This window comes from Hyaena hyaena, unplaced genomic scaffold (genome assembly GCF_003009895.1).
Source record: "Hyaena hyaena isolate Hyena2069 unplaced genomic scaffold, ASM300989v1 scaffold_192, whole genome shotgun sequence".
Classification (NCBI taxonomy): Eukaryota; Metazoa; Chordata; class Mammalia; order Carnivora; family Hyaenidae; genus Hyaena; species Hyaena hyaena.
The window spans coordinates 994,725-1,014,781 of NW_024080825.1; the positions used below are offsets into that span (position 1 = coordinate 994,725).

The 20,057-nt window shown below is 39.6% G+C and overlaps 1 protein-coding gene across 4 annotated transcripts in view; it reads right to left on the minus strand.

Annotated features, from left to right (window-relative positions):
• The window catches only part of LIMA1 (LIM domain and actin binding 1), an 85,643-nt gene extending 66,704 nt beyond the window's left edge, over nt 1–18,939 (minus strand). For 3 of the 4 annotated variants that reach the window (XM_039241391.1, XM_039241392.1, XM_039241390.1), the window contains exon 1: nt 18,841–18,939. The gene's annotated coding sequence lies outside the window, so the exon portion shown is untranslated. The remainder of the gene's footprint in view (nt 1–18,840) is intronic. The other variant, XM_039241394.1, reaches the window with a different exon arrangement.
• Between the last annotated feature and the right edge of the window lie 1,118 nt (nt 18,940–20,057).

Here is a 20,057-nt window from a genome sequence, read left to right on the forward strand (position 1 = left end):
TTTTATCCCTTCCTCAATCTATTCACCTTTCAAGACTCCAAGAAAGACCACCTCCTTATAGAACCCTTTCCTGGACTGCCCTGGCCCTATTCCCAATCAGCATAGGTCACTTCCTTTATCATAACACAATTTTATAAATTCTACTTGATAGAAAGATTCTTGAGATCAAGGACAGATCTGCTTTGCCTCTTGCCCTCTTGGCACCTAGTACATTGCTTTCTAAATAGAAGGAACTTTATGCATATGTTTTGAATGAAATTACATAACGGTTTAAAATTTTTTTTTTTTTAATGTTTTATTTATTTCTAGGAGAGAGAGAGACAGTGTGAGCAGGGGAGGGTCAGAGAGAGAGGGAGTCACAGACTGAAACAGACTCCAGGCTCTGAGCTGGCAGTCAGCACAGAGCCCGACGGGGGGCCCGAACCCACGAACCGCGAGATCATGACCTAAGCGAAAGTCGGACGCTTAACCGACTAAGCCACCCAGGCGCCCCTCTGCTATTGTACTTTAAAAGTGTCTGCATCCTTGTTTTTAATCGTGTTTCTTGTAAACTTCACGTAGCTGACAAACTCTTTGTTTTTCAAGTTATTCCACTTACATTGACTGTGATTAAGGACATACATGAATTCGTCTCTATCACTGNTTTTTAATGTTTTATTTATTTCTAGGAGAGAGAGAGAGAGAGACAGCGTGAGCAGGGGAGGGTCAGACAGAGAGGGAGTCACAGACTGAAACAGGCTCCAGGCTCTGAGCTGGCAGTCAGCACAGAGCCCGACGCGGGGCCTGAACCCACGAACCGCGAGATCATGACCTAAGCAAAAGTCGGACGCTTAACCGACTAAGCCACCCAGGCGCCCCTGTTTACTCAAACTTTTGAGTTAAACTAAAGGAATATGAAAAAAACAGAACCACTAAATAACTTCAAGTACTGTACATTAAAGGCTCACTACTCTATTATTCAGCAACACTGTGACAGACAAGTCTGTAGGCAAATCTAACAAGTCTGCTATAATTATCACTGCTATTCTTCTTGGAAGAGTTTTAGCCAGGTCTCTGTAGAAACATGTATCCAAGACAATAAGAAATTTGTAGCAATGATCAAATTCCCAGGGGGTCAACAAGGATGCAGATGCTTATATCAAGACAGATCATTTCAGCAACATTTTGTCTCTTTTTAAAAATCTCTTTTTGGGACACCTGGGTGGCTCAGTCGGTTAAGCATCCGACTTCAACTCAGGTCATGATCTCATAGCTCATGGGTTGGTGCCCTGTGTCGGGCTCTGTGCTGACACCTCAGAGCCTGGAGCCTGCTTCGGATTCTATGTCTCCCTCTCTCTCTGCTTCCCAACCCAAGAATAAATAAACATTTAAAAAAATTTTTAAATGTTTTTTTTTAAGGATATTTTGTTCTTTATTTTATATATATATATTTTTAATATTTTTATTTATTTCTAGGAGAGAGAGAGAGAGACAGCGTGAGCAGGGGAGGGTCTGAGAGAGGGAGTCACAGACTGAAACAGGCTCCAGGCTCTGAGCTGGCAGTCAGCACAGAGCACGACGCGGGGCTCGAACCCACGAACTGCGAGATCATGACCTAAGTGAAAGTCGGACGCTTAACCGACTAAGCCACCCAGGCGCCCCGATATTTTGTTCTTTAAAAACATTAAGAGAGAGGTGGGTGCCTTGGTGGCTCAGTCAGTTAAGCATCCAACTCTTGATTTTGGCTCAGGTCATGATCTCATGGGCATGAGATCTGAACCCGGGGAGGGCTCGCACTGATGGTGTGGAGACTGCTTGGGATTATCTCCCTCCCTCTCCCTCTCCCTTCCTCTTCCTCTCTCTCTCTCTCTCTGCCCCTCCCCTGCTTGCTCTCTAAACAAACAAACAAACATTTTTTAAAAACCCACTAAGATGCAGAGCAAGAATAATGAAAAGGAAGTTGTGTAATTCTGGGAGGCAATTTCACTTCTGGAAACTGCTCACCAAAGAATCAGAGCAACTTTCACTGGGTGCTTACAGAATTCACCCTTAATGATTCACACTTTACCACTCCAGAGACAAAAGAAAGTACTGAATATGAGGGCAACTAAATTTGAGATGTCAAAAGTTAAAGCAGGAAGCCAACAGACATGCATTCTAATCTTCAATCTGCAACTAATTAGCAGTATCATCTGCTGAAGACCTCTCTCAGGGCCTCAATTTCCTCCTGTGTGAAATGAAGAGGTTAAAACAGCCTAGTATTTTTCTAACTGGAGGTCACAACTAGTGAGTTGTGAAATCAATTTTAATGGGTCAGAGCCAAGATGTCTGTGCTAAAGAAAAAGAATACAATGAAATACAAAATGTCAGACTGCATCACAGAGTATAAGTATTCTTTTACAAAGCTTTTGTTTCAGCTATTCGTGTGTGGATAAACTGGGTAAGAATGCAAAATATTTCTTACTGTGGGATGTGGTTAAAAAATTATAATTTGGCAAGTGTTGGAGAGGATGTAGAGAAACTGAAACCCTCATACACACTGCTGATGAGAATGTAAAATGATGTAGTTGCTCTGGAAAATAGTTGACAGCTCTTCAGGAGGTTAAACACATAATTATCATGGTACCCAGGAATTCTACTCCTGGGGGAGGCACACGCCCTCCCCCAGAGAGAAATGAAAAACAAAACAAAACAAACAAACACATGTCCACTCAAAAACTTGTACATGATTGTATATAATAACAGTATTCACAATAGCCCCAAAGTGGACACATTCCAATGTTCATCAACTGATAACTGGATGAACAAAATGCGATCTATTCAGATAAAGGTATACTATTTGGCCATGAAAAGGAATGAAGTACTGATATATGCTACAACATGGATGAACCTTGAAAAAATTATGTCAAGTGAAAGAAACCAGTTACAAAGATCATATATTGTAGGATTCTATTTAAAGTCTTGGACGGGTGTACCTACAGAAACAGAAAGTTGACTCATGGTTGCCTTGCACATGCAGGCGGTTGAAGGAGTCTGGACTCACTGCTAAAAGGTATGGGTTTTTTCTGGGAGGTGATAAAAATGTAGGGGCGCCTGGGTGGCTTAGTTGGTTAAGCGGCTGACTTTCGCTTAGGTCATGATCTCGCGGTTTGTGGGTTCGAGCCCTGCATCGGGCTCTGTGCTGATTGCCAGCTCAGACTCTGAAGCCTGTTTCAGTCTGTGACTCCCTCTCTCTCTGACCCTTCCCTGCTCACGCTGTCTCTCTCTCTCTCTAGAAATAAATAAAACATTTAAAAATTTTTTTTAAAAAATGTAATATTGATTGTGGTGATGGCTGCACAACTCTGTGAATATACCAAAAACCACTGAACTGCACAATCTAAATGGTAAATTATATGGTATATGAATATTTCAACAAAACTGCTATTTTAAAAATCATAGTTTGGGGGCACCTGTGTGGCTCAGTGAGCTAAACATCTGACTCTGGATTTCAGCTCTGGTCATGATCTCATGGTTTGTGAGTTCAAGCCCCGTGTCAGGCCCTGTGCTGATAATGCAGAGCCTGCTTGTGATTTTCTTTCTCTCTCTCTCTCTCTCGCTCTCGCTCTCTCTCTCTCTCCCTCCCCTGCTTGTGCATGCTCTTCCTCTCTCAAAATAAATAAATGTAAAAAAATTATAGTTTAAAAGTCACTAGACTAGATGATAGATGATCACTGAGGTCCCTGAGAATTCTCAGTGTGCCCTCAACACAGGGCTCTCACCTATCCTCACCTCCTGGTTATTTGGGGGCAGAGCAGTACCATGGAAACAGCTGATTCCAGTGCTAACCAGGTGCATGGCAACCTCTCTATACGACACTTTCCTTCTGTATAAAATGAGGGTAATAAACCTAAGATACAGGGTTGTTCTAAAAATGAAAGGAGGTGATAAATAAACAGTGCCTGGCACATTGCTTGAGGTCAGAGCCAAATCTCGTCAGTCCTGTTGTGCGCCTCTGTGTCTAAGACATTGAATGCACATTATTCTAAAGGTTTAGTTAACAGATTACATATTTGGGCTTAGCTTAGTTTATATGTCATATTGTCTTAGGCTATGTCATAAGACTCTGATTAAAATAATTCATAAATGTAACATATTCTTCAGCTGTTTGGCTTTAGTGCAAAAATTAATATTACATAACAGAGGTAATGACGCTAGTTGAAAGACATTAGTGGTGTCTTTAAAACATCAACAATTTTATTTTACAATTATTAGAAGAAGAACCTACCTCTTCTTTTTTTTTTTTTTTTAAATGTTTTATTTATTTCTAGGAGAGAGAGAGAGAGACAGCGTGAGCAAGGGAGGGTCAGAGAGAGAGGGAAGGGAATCACAGACTGAAACAGGCTCCAGGCTCTGAGCTGGCAGTCAGCACAGAGCCCGACGTGGGGCTCAAACCCACGAACCGCGAGATCATGACCTAAGCGAAAGTCGGACGCTTAACCGACTAAGCTACCCAGGCGCCCCAAGAACCTACCTCTTCTTAAATGTTTGTTTTGGACATGTGAGAATTACTTTTTGTAGTTTTTGTCCAAAAGTCAAAGGAAACATGAATTGCTTCTTTAGTATAAATGTAAAACTAAACTGCAAAAAGGAGAAGTCCAGATATAAATGTTGGGCCTTCATAAAGTTCTCACGGAATTTAAAATTTTTTAAATCTTTAATTAGGTCAGTGGTTTTCATTTTTAAGAAAAATTTTTTAATGTTTATTTATGTTTGAGAGAGAGAGAGAGAGAGACAGAATGCCACTGGGGGAGGGGCAGAGAGAGAGGGAGACACAGAATGCAAAGCAGGCTCCAGGCTCTGAGCCGTCTGCACATGACACAGCAGAGCCCATGAACCATGAGATCAAGACTTGAGCTGAAGTCAGACACTTAACTGACTAAGCCACCCCTAGGTCAGTGGTTTTCAAAAAGAGCATCAGCAGCCAGGGTGGAATCCATGAGCATCCCTCTTGTATCCCCGCATCAGCACCCTCTCACACTCTCCTTTCCTTTGGGGAACCTCTCCTCCACAGGTTTCAATAATCCCTCCAAGTTGGAGCCGCCATTTTCTTCTTTGCCTTGCTTCTTTGTCATAGTGATTGGTCAAGGGATGGGCGTGCTTATCATAAACAATTATGTAAAAACATGCAATATAAGAAATAAAAGTTTCTGCCTGCCATTGCACACCCCTTCCCCCAAGACAATTCTACTTGCCAAAGGTAACCTCTGTCACACTTTGGAGTATAAACTTTCTGCTATTGCCCATGAGTGATAATAACAGCAAACACAGAGCATAATATGTCAGTCACTGTCCTAAGCATTCTGCAAATATTATTTCATTTTATCCTCACAACAATTCATGAGGTAGACATTATAATGATATCTATTTTACAAATGAGGAAACTGAGGCACAGGGAGGTTAACAGCAGCGTGCAAACACATACTTTTTTTTTAACAATTACAATGATTTTATGTTAATGTGCTCTTCAGCAATTATTTATTTCCTCTTGGACATCTTCTCACATGACAGGAAGACATATAGGGAAGGACATATAGATGGAGGAGGACATATAGATCTACCTCACCCTTTCAGTACCAAATACTATTTCACTCTGTAATAGTCTAGAATTTATTTAACCAAGCCCCTGTCAATGAATACATAGGTTGCTGTAGGGTCTTCATTATTAAGAATAAGAGTGCAATGAACACATTTCTATTATTGCCTACCTGGAAGTGAGCATCCATGGTGTAAATTCTTGGAAGCAGTATTTCTAGTAAAAGGCCTATACATTAAAAATTTAATATACATTCTTAAATTTTTCTCCAAAAAAGTTGCATCAATTTGTATATATTTTTGCATCAATTTATATTTGAACCATCAGCTACATGTGAAAGACTATTCTCTACATCCTTGTGAATACTGAGCATTACTAACACTTTTTATTTTTTTCAATCTGCTAGATGTATGAAAATTGGTACATTATTGTTTTACTTTTCATCCCTTTACTCATGGGGAAGGTTGAACATATTTTCAAATATGTGCTGGCCCCTGAATACATTTATTTATTGAACCTACAGTTATTTTTAAAACACTGTTTATAAATTGTTTATTATCTTTACAACTTACTTTTTTAAAATAGCACAAGGACTTTAGTAATGTCATGGGTAACTCCTTGTACAATTCAAATTACCTCTCAAGGCAGCTGTCCTTTCCTGGTGTCTGATTCCTATCCAGATCTCATTAATATTCTTTGCAAACAGAAATGTTGTTTGACTATACAGATGAGATCGTTTCTGTAGAGTTCCCTTTTGTAGGGCACCCACCCGTTGACTACTCATTAATATTCCCACTGACACCAACAATCCAAGCATTAAGATCACTGTTTGGGGTTGTGCTTTAGCTGCTACCCTCCACTAGCCAATATCGCTTCTTAATTGTGCAGGGGTCAGGGGTGAGGTGGTGAGGGAGGGACTGGGAAGGGTGCTTTGACTATCAGGATCATCTTTGGAATTTGAATCTCTCATGTAGAGTTGAACACTTCTACATGAGAATTTTTCTTCAAAGAGTCCCCTATGATTCCAATGTAAAAACAGCTTTGGGAGTTTAGATTTGGTTTGATCCCAGGCTTATTAGGCCTCAGCAGGGAGGCAGATACAGGCCCTAATCACCTACCATTTAGATGGACTATGATAGAATCAGGTAAAAAAAAAAAAAAAAAAAAAAAGTGGGCCACCTTAGCATAAGCCTGGGGACAAGTTATTGAGTACTGGTCATATGCAGGGTGATTCATTCCATTTGGTTTTATTCCTATAGTCCCTATAATATTATGAATCAATTTTTTTTTTTTTTTTAAGTTTAGTTATCTATTTTGAGAGAGACAGCAAGTAGGACAGGAGCAGAATCCCAAGCAGGCTCCATGCTGCCAGGTCAGAGACCAACTCGGGGCTCAAACTCACAACTGTGAGATCATGACCTGAGCTGAAATCAAGAGTTGGACACTTAACCAACTGAGCCACTCAGGTGCCCCAAAACAAATAATTTTATTCTCATCTTACAGAGTAAGAAACTGAGGCTCAGAAAGGTTAGAAACCTGGCAAAGATCACACAACTAGTAAGTGGCAGAGCCAAGATTTGGGACAGTCTGGCAGATACTAATGTCCATGCTCTGACTACTTACTGCAAAACACCAAGTTCCTGGTATCTGGGGGGTGGTCTGGAGCAGTCTTTTCCTAAGTGTCTTGAAACTAGAAGGGATGGGTAAGGGTTAGGCAAATGCCCCAGTCTGTTCTACATCTAAGCTGATTCTGCCCCCAGTTACTTTCAGCCTAGGTCGCATCTTGAGTCTGCTACTTGCTTATGGGGTAACACTAGGAAAATTACTCTAAGCCTTAGTCTCATCATCTCTAAAATGTTCCTTTAAGGGCGCCTGGGTGGCTTAGTCGGTTAAGCGTCCGACTTTCGCTTAGGTCATGATCTCGCGGTTCGTGGGTTCGAGCCCCACGTCGGGCTCTGTGCTGACTGCCAGCTCAGAGCCTGGAGCCTGTTTCAGTCTGTGACTCCCTCTCTCTCTGACCCTCCCCTGCTCACGCTCTCTCTCTCTCCTAGAAATAAAAAAAAAAAAAAAAAAGTTCCTTTAGCTCAGTGCTAAAATAAGTGCTTATAAAGTAACAGTGGTGGTGGTAATAAAAATAACTAATGTTTATTGAATATTTACCATGTGTCAGATTCTGTTTTGTTTTGCATATATAGACTTATTAATCCTCACAGTAGCACACTCGGAATATTATTGTCCCACTCTACAGATGAGGCAACTGAGGGCCCAGAAAGGCCAAATAAATGTTAACTTATTCATTTCTTAGGAGGCTGGGGTGAAAATAAAATGACCTCTTGCACAGAGAATAAATTAGAATTGCCATTCTAGTGTACACTGTATTTCAGAGTCAACTTATTTTCGATATATCAGCAATAAAAAAAAAAAAGGGCATCTCGAATGTCATCTCTGAGAAACTGTCAGTGACTACCAGGAACATCAGATCTGCTTAAAACCCTGACACCTTTTCTCTGCATCCAAAAGTCTGAATCTCTCTCAAATTGTACTGTTTAAAATATTCAAATTTTAGGTGTTCTTAACACCTCTCTAAAAACTCTACCTGGAAGATGATATAATTATCACCATCCTACATGGCTTCTATTACTTTATTCATTAATTTGACTATCTTATCTTCTTGCACTTTTGAAACCCAAATTAGCTTTTTACATAATTGTGGTAACATTCACATATCTTATTTAGACAGGTAAAAGAGTAACCTGTAGTTACAGCTTTTAAAATGGACTTTGGTCTGAAGTTTTAGGTCGCAAAGAACCACTCAAGATTCTTTCTAATCTTTTTTTTCTTCTTTAAATTAAAAATTACCCAATCTACTCCAAGTTTGATTCTACCTCTCTCTCAAACCTAATTTGTTATTTTTTTCTGCTTGGTTCTTCCTCCTCCCTGTGCCCAGTTGATAATTAACTCATTGTAAGGACAAACATAATCCAATGGACTGATTCTTTTTTCAGTATTTTTTTGTACAGAGTAAGGAAAATCTCTATCAGCATGTAGAAAAGCAGATAATTATGTCAGTAATTTCAAATTTAAAGTGAAAAGTAGACAAAGGCACAATTAACTGGAAAAATAATGTGGAAATTTACAGTCAATGGAGACCATTACAGAAAGCCTAGATTTGCTGTGAATAGCCTGTTTCTCCTTTAACCTTTGTACCAGTCCATACTTTAACATCAGATGCATCAAATGTCAGTGCCTGGTACAGTGTAAGGACTCAATAAACATCTGTCATATGAATAAAAAACAGTATTATACTAGTTCTCAGTTGCCACATATCAAAACAAAGGCCCACCTACATAATTGAATGTCTATAAACTACATGCGCACAGGTCTTGCCAATTACATGCTTAATTGAGACAAAGGAGCTAATTAAAGAATCTTCTTTTCAAGGTCAAAGCAGAAGAAATATGTACGCTTATTTTAAGAAGTCTACTTCCATTAAGGATATAACCTCCTTATACCAGTCCTTTGTCCTTAATAATTAATTGAGTTTTCTCCAAATACAGGGCTTCTTACTTTCACTCCTGGCCATTTCCAGGAAGGACCTGGCTTCCATTCTTCTTATCTGAAATTTTAGATGATGTGTTTTTTTTTTTTTTTCAGGACCTGCTCAATCTGAAAAGCCAGTTCAGATCAATTGAACCAATCCCTTCAGGCAAGAGGAGAATTAAAACGGGTTTGCTGAAAAGTGACTCTTCTCTAGGCAAGTTCTCTAATCTTTCCTTTCTGTAAAAATCTGAGCAGCTCACCCAGAACAATGCTTTAATCAAGGGCAAGCGTAGCCGAGGCTGGTCAAACAAAGAATTACCGAACCACAGAGCAACAGAAGTGATAAAATTTTGCTACTTATCTCAACCAATGTTATGCATTTTATTTCTTAGGGACTGGTTACAAACGCATAATGTTAATGTTTCAATTATATTTTCATGTTTACTTTCTAAAAATGATATCAGATTATGATGCTGTTTTAAAAAGTTATTGAGAGGCATTTACTGAGGAGTGGGCTTTTGGATGACATGGGAAAATCATTCCACCTCTCTGGGTCTCAGTTTCTACATCTCAAAAACATTCACAAGGGATGGTTGTAAAGATTAAAAGGGACAAAAAACCCAGAGTACTTTGCAAACTCTACGTTGCCATAAAAACGACTGTAATTTTTAATAAAATTTCAAGCCAGTTTCAAGAAAAAATGGAATTAAAGAATAAGTCTACCCAATGAAGAGAAACTGGAAGAAATGGCAACTGAGGAGTTAGACTATCTGGTTTGACAAGATGTTAACAAGAAACACCTTGTTTGGGTTTTTTTGGTTTTGGAGTTTTTTGTTTTGTTTTATTTGTTTGTTTGTTTTTTGACAGAGACAGCACAAGCACGAAAGAGGCCCGGGGGGCAGAGTGAGAGAATCTTAAGCAGGTTGCAAGTTCATCGCGGAGCGTGACAGGAGGCTCAATCTCATGACTGGGAGATCATAACCTGAGCCAAATCAAGAGTCAGACACTCAGCCAACTGAGCCACCCAGGAAACACCTTGTTTAAGGCTGTTGCTAAAAATCTTTCAAATCAATAGGCATGTAGTAAATATAATGAACATCATTTCATCTTTCCTTGAGGATTCTAGGTAGCTTTCTTATTTTTCTTCTAGAGAAAGAAATCAGAAGAAAACTTTTGGTTGCTTGACGATTCCAGTTGATTGGATTCTAGTTTTGCTTGCTTTTAAAAATGTAGTGAGAGCTAAAAGACTAGAATTGGCCAGCAGTAACAACCCTGGACGTAGATGCTGACAGCGGTAGTAAAACAGTGGCCTGGGTCCTTGGGAACACCTTGGAAAACCTGCACTCAAATGGAAGTGAATCCTGGCTATCACAGTCTCCATTTGTGCTGCTACCTTCAGAAACCCTCAGAGGCTGCTACCCGATTTGAACCCTGATGGAACTATACTAGCTGCTATCCGTTAAAAAAACAGCAACAAAGCTTTGAGTTGCAAACCAAAACGGGACTTTTTTTTTTTTAATTTATTTCTGAGAGAGAGAGAGACAGCCTGAGCAGGGGAGGGTTAGAGAGAGAGGGAGACACAGAATCTGAAACAGGCTCCAGGCTCCGAGCTAGCTGTCAGCACAGAGCCGGATGCGGGGCTCGAACCGTGAGATCATGACCTGAGCCGAACCCGGACGCTTAACCGACTGAGCCACCCAGGTGCCCCAAAACAGGACTTGTTAAAATGAGAAGTCTATCTTCAAGGCTTATGCATGCATTGAACGAATACTTGTTGAGTACTTACCATATGTCAAGCAGTGCTCTATTTACTAAAGACATAATGTTAAAGGTGACAGATGAGGTCTCTGCTCTCGTGAAGCTTCCATTCTATTGAGGAAGCAGGACAATTAAAAACTGTGATTAGTGGAGTGAAGGAAACGCAAGGAAAGTAACTGAAGTGGTGATAGGAAAAGGGGCAGGTGCCTTAGATAGTGGTCAGGGAAGGCCTCTTTGAGTGAATGCCATTTGAGCTGAAGCCTGAATAATAGGGAGGAGATATACGGAGCCAGCCAGGTGAAGAGAACAGATGTGGGAGTTTTCAGTGTGAAGAAATAGCAAATGCAAAGGCACTGAGACAGGAATAATATGGCTAGGGAGTGAATGAAAAGTATGAGATAATGACAGAGATGAGTGGCAACAAGATAAAATAAAGATTTACAAGCAATGGTAAAAGATTTTAATTTTATTCTGTGTGATGCAAAGCCAAACATTTTTATGGATACCGTTTGCAAGATGAACTATATTTCATATACTTTATATATTTAATTGCTTGTTATATGTATAATGACTACAAAATGAAAATGAAAGGCAAAGTTCTCACACTTGGAAGACTTATAATCTTTTAAGTAAGCAATAATTCACAGTGACAGCATTAAGGTAAAAAATAAAGTAAAATAAAGTGCTAAGTGAAGACTGGGGAGGGAGCCACTGATTAAAATAGAAGAAATTAGAAAGGGCTTTATTTTTTAAAATAAAGAGCACTTTATTTGAGCTCTTAAGGAAAAGGATTTAAGCAGGAGTGGGAGGAGGGAGAGGAACATGAGGCTGTGGGAACTGCATGAGCAAAGGTACAGAGGCAGGAAAGGACAGGGTGGGTCCAGGAAACCATGAATCACTGCATGGCTACAATGCCAGGTGGGTGGGTAGTGATGGGGGAGATAAGCCTGGAAAAATTGGCTGTCAGGGTGTGGGAGTGGGGGTCTTGAATGGCATTCAGAGAAATTTAGATTTAATATACTTGGGCTTTGCTTCCCTTTAAGTGTGTAAGTGAATCTCCTAAGGTACTTGTTAAAACTGCAGATTCCCAGACCCCATTCCCCCAAACATATTAGTTTATAAGTCTAGGTGGGACTTGGAAACCTACTTTCTTTAACCAACACCCCAGGTGACTCTGAAACAGGTAATCAAGGAAACCATACTCTGAAAGTCAGTGTTCTATTTTTTCGTGACAACTCTGAACAAAAAGGGAAAAAACTGAAGCCAATTTTAAGGACTCTAGCTAAAAAAAAAGGGGGGGTTATTAATTAGAGCAATGACAAAGAGCCATTATCACTGTTGGGGTAGAATCAATCAAATGTGATTGATTAAATGTGAGAAATGAGAAGGACTAAAACTTTCAAGACAACTTCAAGCTTTCTCCTTACAGAAACTAGGTGGACATAAGTGCCTGGTACATAGGGCCTATCACATGATTTGCCAGATAATTGGAGATTGGGATCTGGAGCTCAGAAGATATGCAAAGGGCATTAAACATAACTGCTTTGGTACTCCTTAGTAAATTCAAGACAAAGAATTAAACATAAAAAGTAAAACCATAAAAATTAGAAGGAAATCGAACTGGATACTTAACCCATCTCCAGAAGGCAAAAGGCTTCACAACATAAAAGCAACAAAAGAAATCCCAAAGAAAAAGATCTATAGATAAGTAATAATACACCATATAAAATTGAAAGGCAAATAACGAGTTAAACATTTGACCACAGGGCAAATAATATCCTTAAAATGAAGAGCTTATACAAATAACAAAGAAGAACCCCCAATATGAATAGTTTCTGTATGGAATAGTGGAAGTTGTTAAGTAACTTGGCTTGCAACTTAAACGACTCGTCATAAAATGATATTTGCTTTATATCCATTAGAGATGGTGGGGCCTTGTGGCATATATCAGCAGGGCTCTTATGACTTAGGTTGCCAACTGTCAATCCATGGGAGTGCCTAAAAATTACTAATCTTTGCAATTTCTATTGTTCTGCCTCTAGGTTCCATTAAGCCTTACTACCCCTATGAAAATTGCCTTTACTACAACCAGTCTTTTTCCTTGGGCTCTATATATCCAAAATGGACAATGGCTTAGGGATGGGACAAAAAATAATTTCATAATGTCTAGAGAGCAGTGGCTTATAAGTCATCCTTTCGGCTCAGAGGGTGTATGGACTTTGGGATCAATAATCCAAGAACCCTCTTCACTTTACAGATAAGGGTCAGAGAGGATGAATGACTTTCCCAAGATCACCTAAGTGGTTGGTTCCCAACACCAAGCTAGGAATCCTGACTTTCCAGAAGGCACCCTTCCCATTTTGCAGTGCCTCTTCAACAGTCATAAGCTCTGGCTCCTCATACCAGTGGGCATTTCAAATACCACCAGCTGAACTACTGCACACTTTCCACTTCATCACTCCACTCATTCAATTTGGCCTAATAAAAATCTGTACTCCTTCCCCCAAAGTCCCCAATAAATGAAAGAACCCCAAACAAAAAACAACATTATTAAAATGTGAAGACCCAAATAAAAATGGGAATGGATTAAACAAAAGAGAGTTCACAGAAGAAAGTGAAATGGACAAGACTGTACGAAAAATGTTTGGTCTCACTAGTAATTATATACAAATTTAATCACTTTTATTTTTCAAATTAATAAAAATTAAAAAATAAGATCCAATATTACGAAGGATGCACTCAGACGGGTACTCACAGTCACTGTAGGTGAGAATGGTAATTAGTCTAGTCTCTATGCAAAGCAATTTGGCAGCAGGTTTAGTGTTTTTTAGTTTTTATGCCCTATGACCCAGTAATTCAACTTCTGGGAATCTAACCTAAGAAAATACTAAGTAATCTGTACAAAGATTTATACATTAATTTGTTCTCATGTTTTTCACTTGTTAATAATATTATAACAATTGAAATACCCAACTACACAGTTAAATTATGCAACATCAACACAATAGGATATTGAACATCCATTATAATTATTTTCAAATAAGGCAAAATCACATTAGGTGATGCTAACATCCTTCCTATCCACCCTCAATATTTGAAAGCAAATTAAGTCAGGTTAATATTAAAGTCAAATCTACAAGCCTTCAAGACTAATGAGAAAGGAGGAAGGAGTCCATCAAAAAAGTATTTTATATTTTTTAGTATGTACATTCATGGAGTAGAATGTTTTTTAAGTTTCCCTGATTATGGGGGAAGATGAAGGTTTGTATGGTATGGTGTGATTTTACACATTTATTCATTTGTGTATTAGCTACATAAGACTGCTATTTGGGCAATATTGCTATGTTCTGGGGATACAACAGTGAAGAAATAAACATAGTTCTTCTCATTGAAAAAAAAATAATTATTTTCAAATAATTTTGATGCCATTGAAAATGATGATATAATGTAAAGTGAAAAAACAGATACAAAACTGTATCTACTGCAATAGGATGAGCCCAAATTACCTGTGGGGTGTGTGTGTGTACCAAAGGAAAAAAAGACCAAAAGGAAATATACCAAACAGTTCCTTCTAGAACAGATTATGGAATATTTTGCCTTCTTTATAATTTATTTTTCCTCAAGTTTTTTTATAATAAGCATATGCAATTCTTATCTTCCAACTGTATATACATATTTGTAGATGTGAAAATAAAATAAGAATGTGAAATGAAGTTTGAAATATGAAATAATGTTTCCTATGAAACTTTATATGAAAAATATGAAAAAAGTTTAAAAATAATCTGCAAATCACTCACATGAAGATGTTAGTTGAAATCGTGGCAATAGATCAGACTGTACAGGGAGAGAGTATTATAAAGACAGGATGCTAAACCAAGAAAAAAACCCATACTTAAGGAGTAAAAGACTGAGTTGGTGAAGGGGCATGGGAGGGGTTAGATTAGAAGATGGACAACCAGGTGAAGTCATGTCAAGAAAGCCAAATAAAAGAACCAAAATAGTTGTCCACTTGGTCAAATGTTGCCATGTAGTAAGTAAGGAGGACAGTGGCAGGGCCATTACGGGGAAATCACTGGGTAGGATGCAAGGGCAGACAGGTTTCTTCTAGTGCTGGAGGTGGAAGCCAAATCTGAGCAAATGTTACCTACTCAGTGAAACTGACTATGAGGAAAAGAAGTCCTGGGCCATTCACTTAACTTTCAGTTTATGTGGAAAAAAAGATTGTGGAAATCTAAAACCAAGTCAAAGTATATCAGGATTACTAATCTATGGGCAATGAAAGAAAAATTGGCAATACTTTGGAGTACAAGATAAAACATGTTTGAGGGTTTGTGAAATTTTCCATGCAGTAAGCTCTGTTACAGGATAAATAAGAGAAAAAATGGCTCCATACTTGTTATCAGAAGAACAAAAAGTTGCATTTTCCCCCCTAAAGATGGAAGTTCTTAGTTTCAGTGTAGCATTATGAAGAATTTATTTATTTATTTATTTATTTATTTATTTTAATATTTTCTTTATTTCTAGGAGAGAGAAAGAGAGAGACAGCATGAGCAGGGGAGGGTCAGAGAGAGAGAGGGAGTCACAGACTGAAACAGGCTCCAGGCTCTGAGCTGGCAGTCAGCACAGAGCCCGATGCAGGGCCCGAACCCACGAACCGCAAGATCATGACCTAAGCGAAAGTCGGACGCTTAACCGACTAAGCCACCCAGGCGCCCCATGAAGAAATTATTTAAAAGAAAATAAAAAGAACGTAAAATATCATGGTATCATGTTAACTTCTCATGACAGCAAATGTGAAGTCTCTAGAAACATTTTCAAGAATGAAGAAATCATTTGACATGCTAAATAGTGGATTGCTTGTTGGGTCAAACCTTGTCCTTTTAATAGAAAGAGGTCTCCATTAGTACAATAACTTGACTGAGTCTCAAGGACTTTGCATCCAGCCACAGAATAAACACATCAGTATGGTCCTACCGAGAGTACCATTTATCACAGAATCTCAATTCCACAATCATTAAGAAACTACTCAGTTGACAACCACTCATTTGTTACTAAAGAACCTCGAGAGTCTGTGTTAAGTAATTTAACATCACCTGGAGATTACTGCACACAATCCAAAATAAATTACTTTAGCTGCCTATCACAAAACACACAGAAAAGACCATAGCAACCTTAAGGGGGGGAAAAAAAGTTTTTTCTTATGGAAATTCATGACTTGGGAATCAAGTCATACATTTTCCTATTTGCAGAAAGAGTACAATTCCAATCTAAATAAAAGTCACCTATTTCTGGGAGTATGTAATTAAGAATACCTGAAAGCCAGTTTTGCTGTCAATATAAGCTGACAAATTCTCCCAATTTGTGGTTAGGTGGCCTTTTATGGCAAAGATGTCTAATGATCTCTTGTGATCCTAAAATTCTTTTGTGTCTCTGTGTATATGTCTTTGATGAACCCTTCTGGTACAGAAGTCCTAAGTTAGTTACAGTTGATTGTTGGAAGAATATCAGAGGAAAGCCAAGAATTTGAAACCCCAAGAGGAACAATAATTAAAATTGTACTTGAAAACATTTTAAAGGGAAAAAGGTAATTGCTATAGATACCCAAAATACATGCAAATACTGACTGGCTTTCCAAAAATTCCCAGTGGAGACCACTTTCCTAGAGCGTAAATAGAAAGAAAGGAGGTAAGTAATTGTCAAAGAAATGTGTCCGTCAAGCACCATGGCTCAAATTACCAAATGAGACAACCACCATCTGTTTTATTAACTCAGAATCTCTATTTAAAAAATGTAAGACATATTCACATAGAAGGGACTGTATCATGTTCATCTTCTGTATAGTAGATCACCTGCACACAGCAGGCAATTAATAAAAGCCTGTAGTTACATGGAAAGTGCTTAACACTATCATAGACTTCAGATCATCAAAACTCTGCAAGGAATCTTCAAACACTTCTGACCCTTTCCTCTTTCACTCATTTACCCATCCTGTCCTCCGTCAGAAAGAAAGAACAGAAAGAAAAGAAAAGGAGAGGAAAGGAAAGAAAGAAGAGACATTTTGAAGATACCTTAGCAAGAAAAAATATCCTCTGTCATCAAGATGCGCTGTTAATAGAAATGTTTTCACTTCTGAAGCTTTCTCTTCTTAGAATTATCAGAAGGTTAAAATTTGGCCCACCTTTAATCAGAGTCTGGAACGAAAGTGGACTGTACCAAGTTAAACAAAATTGCACAATGAAGCAATTTTACCAAATGGACTGTTTTGCTAATGTTGCCAATACACTATTCTATTCCCAGAAGTTCTACAGTTCAGGGACTGCATGATAACAACACTTTGAGGCCCATTACAGGATAGTGAAAAATAGCTCCACCAACCATTCACTGAACTGCCGCAGAATTAAGGACAAGTCCTAATCCCATCTTCAAAAGGCCATAATGTTGGTAGAACACCAGGTAGGACATAAAAGCGATGCAAATATATGAGGAAAATAATTCCCTAAGACTCAAAGTTTTTGTTGTTGCTGCTGTTTATTTTGTTTTGTTTTTAAGGAAAAGAAGAGGGACATTAAAAAAAACAAAACTATTTTCTATAATTCTATAGCACTCTGGCCTCATCTCTAGCATAGCACTGATTTCATCAAACCTGTAAGTTTTATCTATTGATTCTGCCTAACCCATTTGATTCTAACTAAGCTTTTTTAGAGTAGGGATGTTCAGAACTTTGAAACCATAATACGACTGACAAAACAAGAGGCACTCAATAACTGTCTTGTCCAAAAAATGAAATAAATTAAGTTCCTAAAGTAATTATTTAATGTCATGTTAAGTATTGTTCTGTCAATGCAAAACAAGGAAATATATGTACACACAAACTTTTTTTTTAACCTTCTCTCCTGCCAATTCTATACTTTTTTGGAGGTCTACCTAAGACAATCATCCTACAGCCAGGCTCTTACTCCACAGAAACTTAGAAAATGTTTGTTGAAGATCGTCTTTTGTGTCTCCATCAGATCTCAGAAGAAAGTGTTATTTCATAGTCTCTAAAATATTTATCAATCATGAATAGTATTAGTAACTATGCGGATAAAAGTATTGTGTTTAACCACTTAAATCAACAGCAAAAGAAAGAATAATGCAAAAGACCTCTCCCCTAAAGGGGTATTGTCTCCAGGCGGGTAACCCCCTAAGTACTTTCGACTAACTTAACAGGCCAAGTCAGTAGAACCATCTGGATTAGGCAGACTTTTGAAAGCTGGAATTAGGTGAAAGACAATAGTAGTTCAAATATCTCTCGCTAGGATCAGCTAAACTCGTAAGCACCAGTAAGGAAGCAAGGAAGGACGCCAGATGGTTGGCTCCTAGCACGTACAACTTCAAGCTTAGTAGGTGTAGCCAGGGGTGTACAGTTTCCTTATATTAACACCTACATATATTGGTGACAGGTGTCAGTGATATATACACGACAGCGATTCGGGGATGACACACTCAGCTGCAAAGACTGTTGTATTCTCAACATGCCCCAAAGGGGTGTAAGTGCCTTAGAGTTCAGTAGGCAGAATGGAATGGGGAGAAATCGAAGACAGAGGGAATGGCTTTAAATGAAGAAAGGAAAAGAGTAGTTTTTTGAATATCAGAATATATTCCTAGGAGACTATTTTGAATTTTGATGAAGTGCCGCCTTCTCCACCACAACCCAAACTGTATATAGTTAGAAAGGAGTATTCCCGATGGATGAGGTGGTCCTATCAGCTTCTTCCCTCAGGAAGCAAAGGTCCGGCCCTGCATAATTACTCCAAACCAAGCGCAGTACCCAGAACTGAGGAAAGAGCAACAGGATCAGCGGTTCCTCTACTCACTCTCTCGGGGGGAAGGGGTTCAAGCTCCTGGTGCTACCCCCGGCCTCAGATGTCTCTGGAGAGATTGTGGAGGGATGCCGGGGTCTTGCGCACTCTCCGGCTGTGCAAGATGTGGACAGAGAAGGCCCTTACCTGGCTAAAGGCGGTCTTTCCTCTGTGTTGCTACCAGTGGGGCTACGGGTCCCCGGGCACTCTGCCTTGCGCACCTGTCGCGACTCAGCTGCAACACCTACAGCTCCTGCGGCCCCGCCCCGGTCCGGCTCAGAGCCCCGCCCCGCCCCGCCCCCCGCGGCGGGGGCGCGCACGCCCGCCGGCCTCCCGTGCGCCCTCGGGGCGGGCGTGCGCGTCGCCGGCTGCGTGCCCTGCCTTCCCGGCTGCGCGCGTTGCTCCGCTGCGCGCTTAGTTGGCGTCGTGAGAGGCGTGGCTGCTTTTCCAAAGGCGGCATCTGATTCTCCGCGCATATCTCTGAGTGCTGCGCAAAGCTTTTATAGCCTTAAGCTTTGTGTTTCTCTACTTTGGTCTTAACGTTGACCCATAGTTACCGCAGTTTGACTCGGGAGCGACTGGGAGGTTTGACCTAGGTTCAACTGTAGGCCAGTCCCCAGCCAGGTTCCTGGTGCTTTCAGGGGGTAAGTTTGTGCAAGGAGAGTGTTTTAGAGGAGGTCGTGTGATGTAGTGGAAAGAGCTATAAATTAATCCTGATTCCTCCACCGCTTGACGTTCATCAGGTCGCTTCACCTCACCAAGGCTGTGTAAAAATGAAGGGGTTGCATGGGGCCGACCCAGTTCTCCCAACAGATCTGACAGTTCATCCCAAGCTTAGAATTGGAGCTGTGTGAAAGATTATGTCCAGAGGCCTACCAGTGGGCCATCCTGACTCAGATTCTTGCCCCAGTTCCGTGAGACTTCATGAGTGCCTCTGATAGAGTCCCTTTTCCTGCATTGCAAAGGTTTCAGACCACTAGTTTTTTCAATATTTTTGGAATTCACGTAGCTTAGTAAGTACTACAAGGGGCTTGTGTTACTAAATACCTGTACTTCCACTTCCTAAAGCAGTTAAGGGAAATATTAAGAGAAATTTCCAACAGCAGATGATAGACCAATCCGTTGTTGCCTTCTTCCTTCAAATACCCAGGCTAGACTGATTTCTGAATAGGGTACCAAGTGTTAAGACTAACAAAATTGGCAGGCAACATGGGAACATAAAAGACTATGCAATATCAATATAGGATGGTACTCCAGAAAATGCATTCCGTTGCAGGTTTAGCTCCCTCAATATATGTCACAGACACACACCCAATTAAAAAAAAAAAAAGCCAATAAGAGCCCTTATTCTCCTCTAAGAAGCC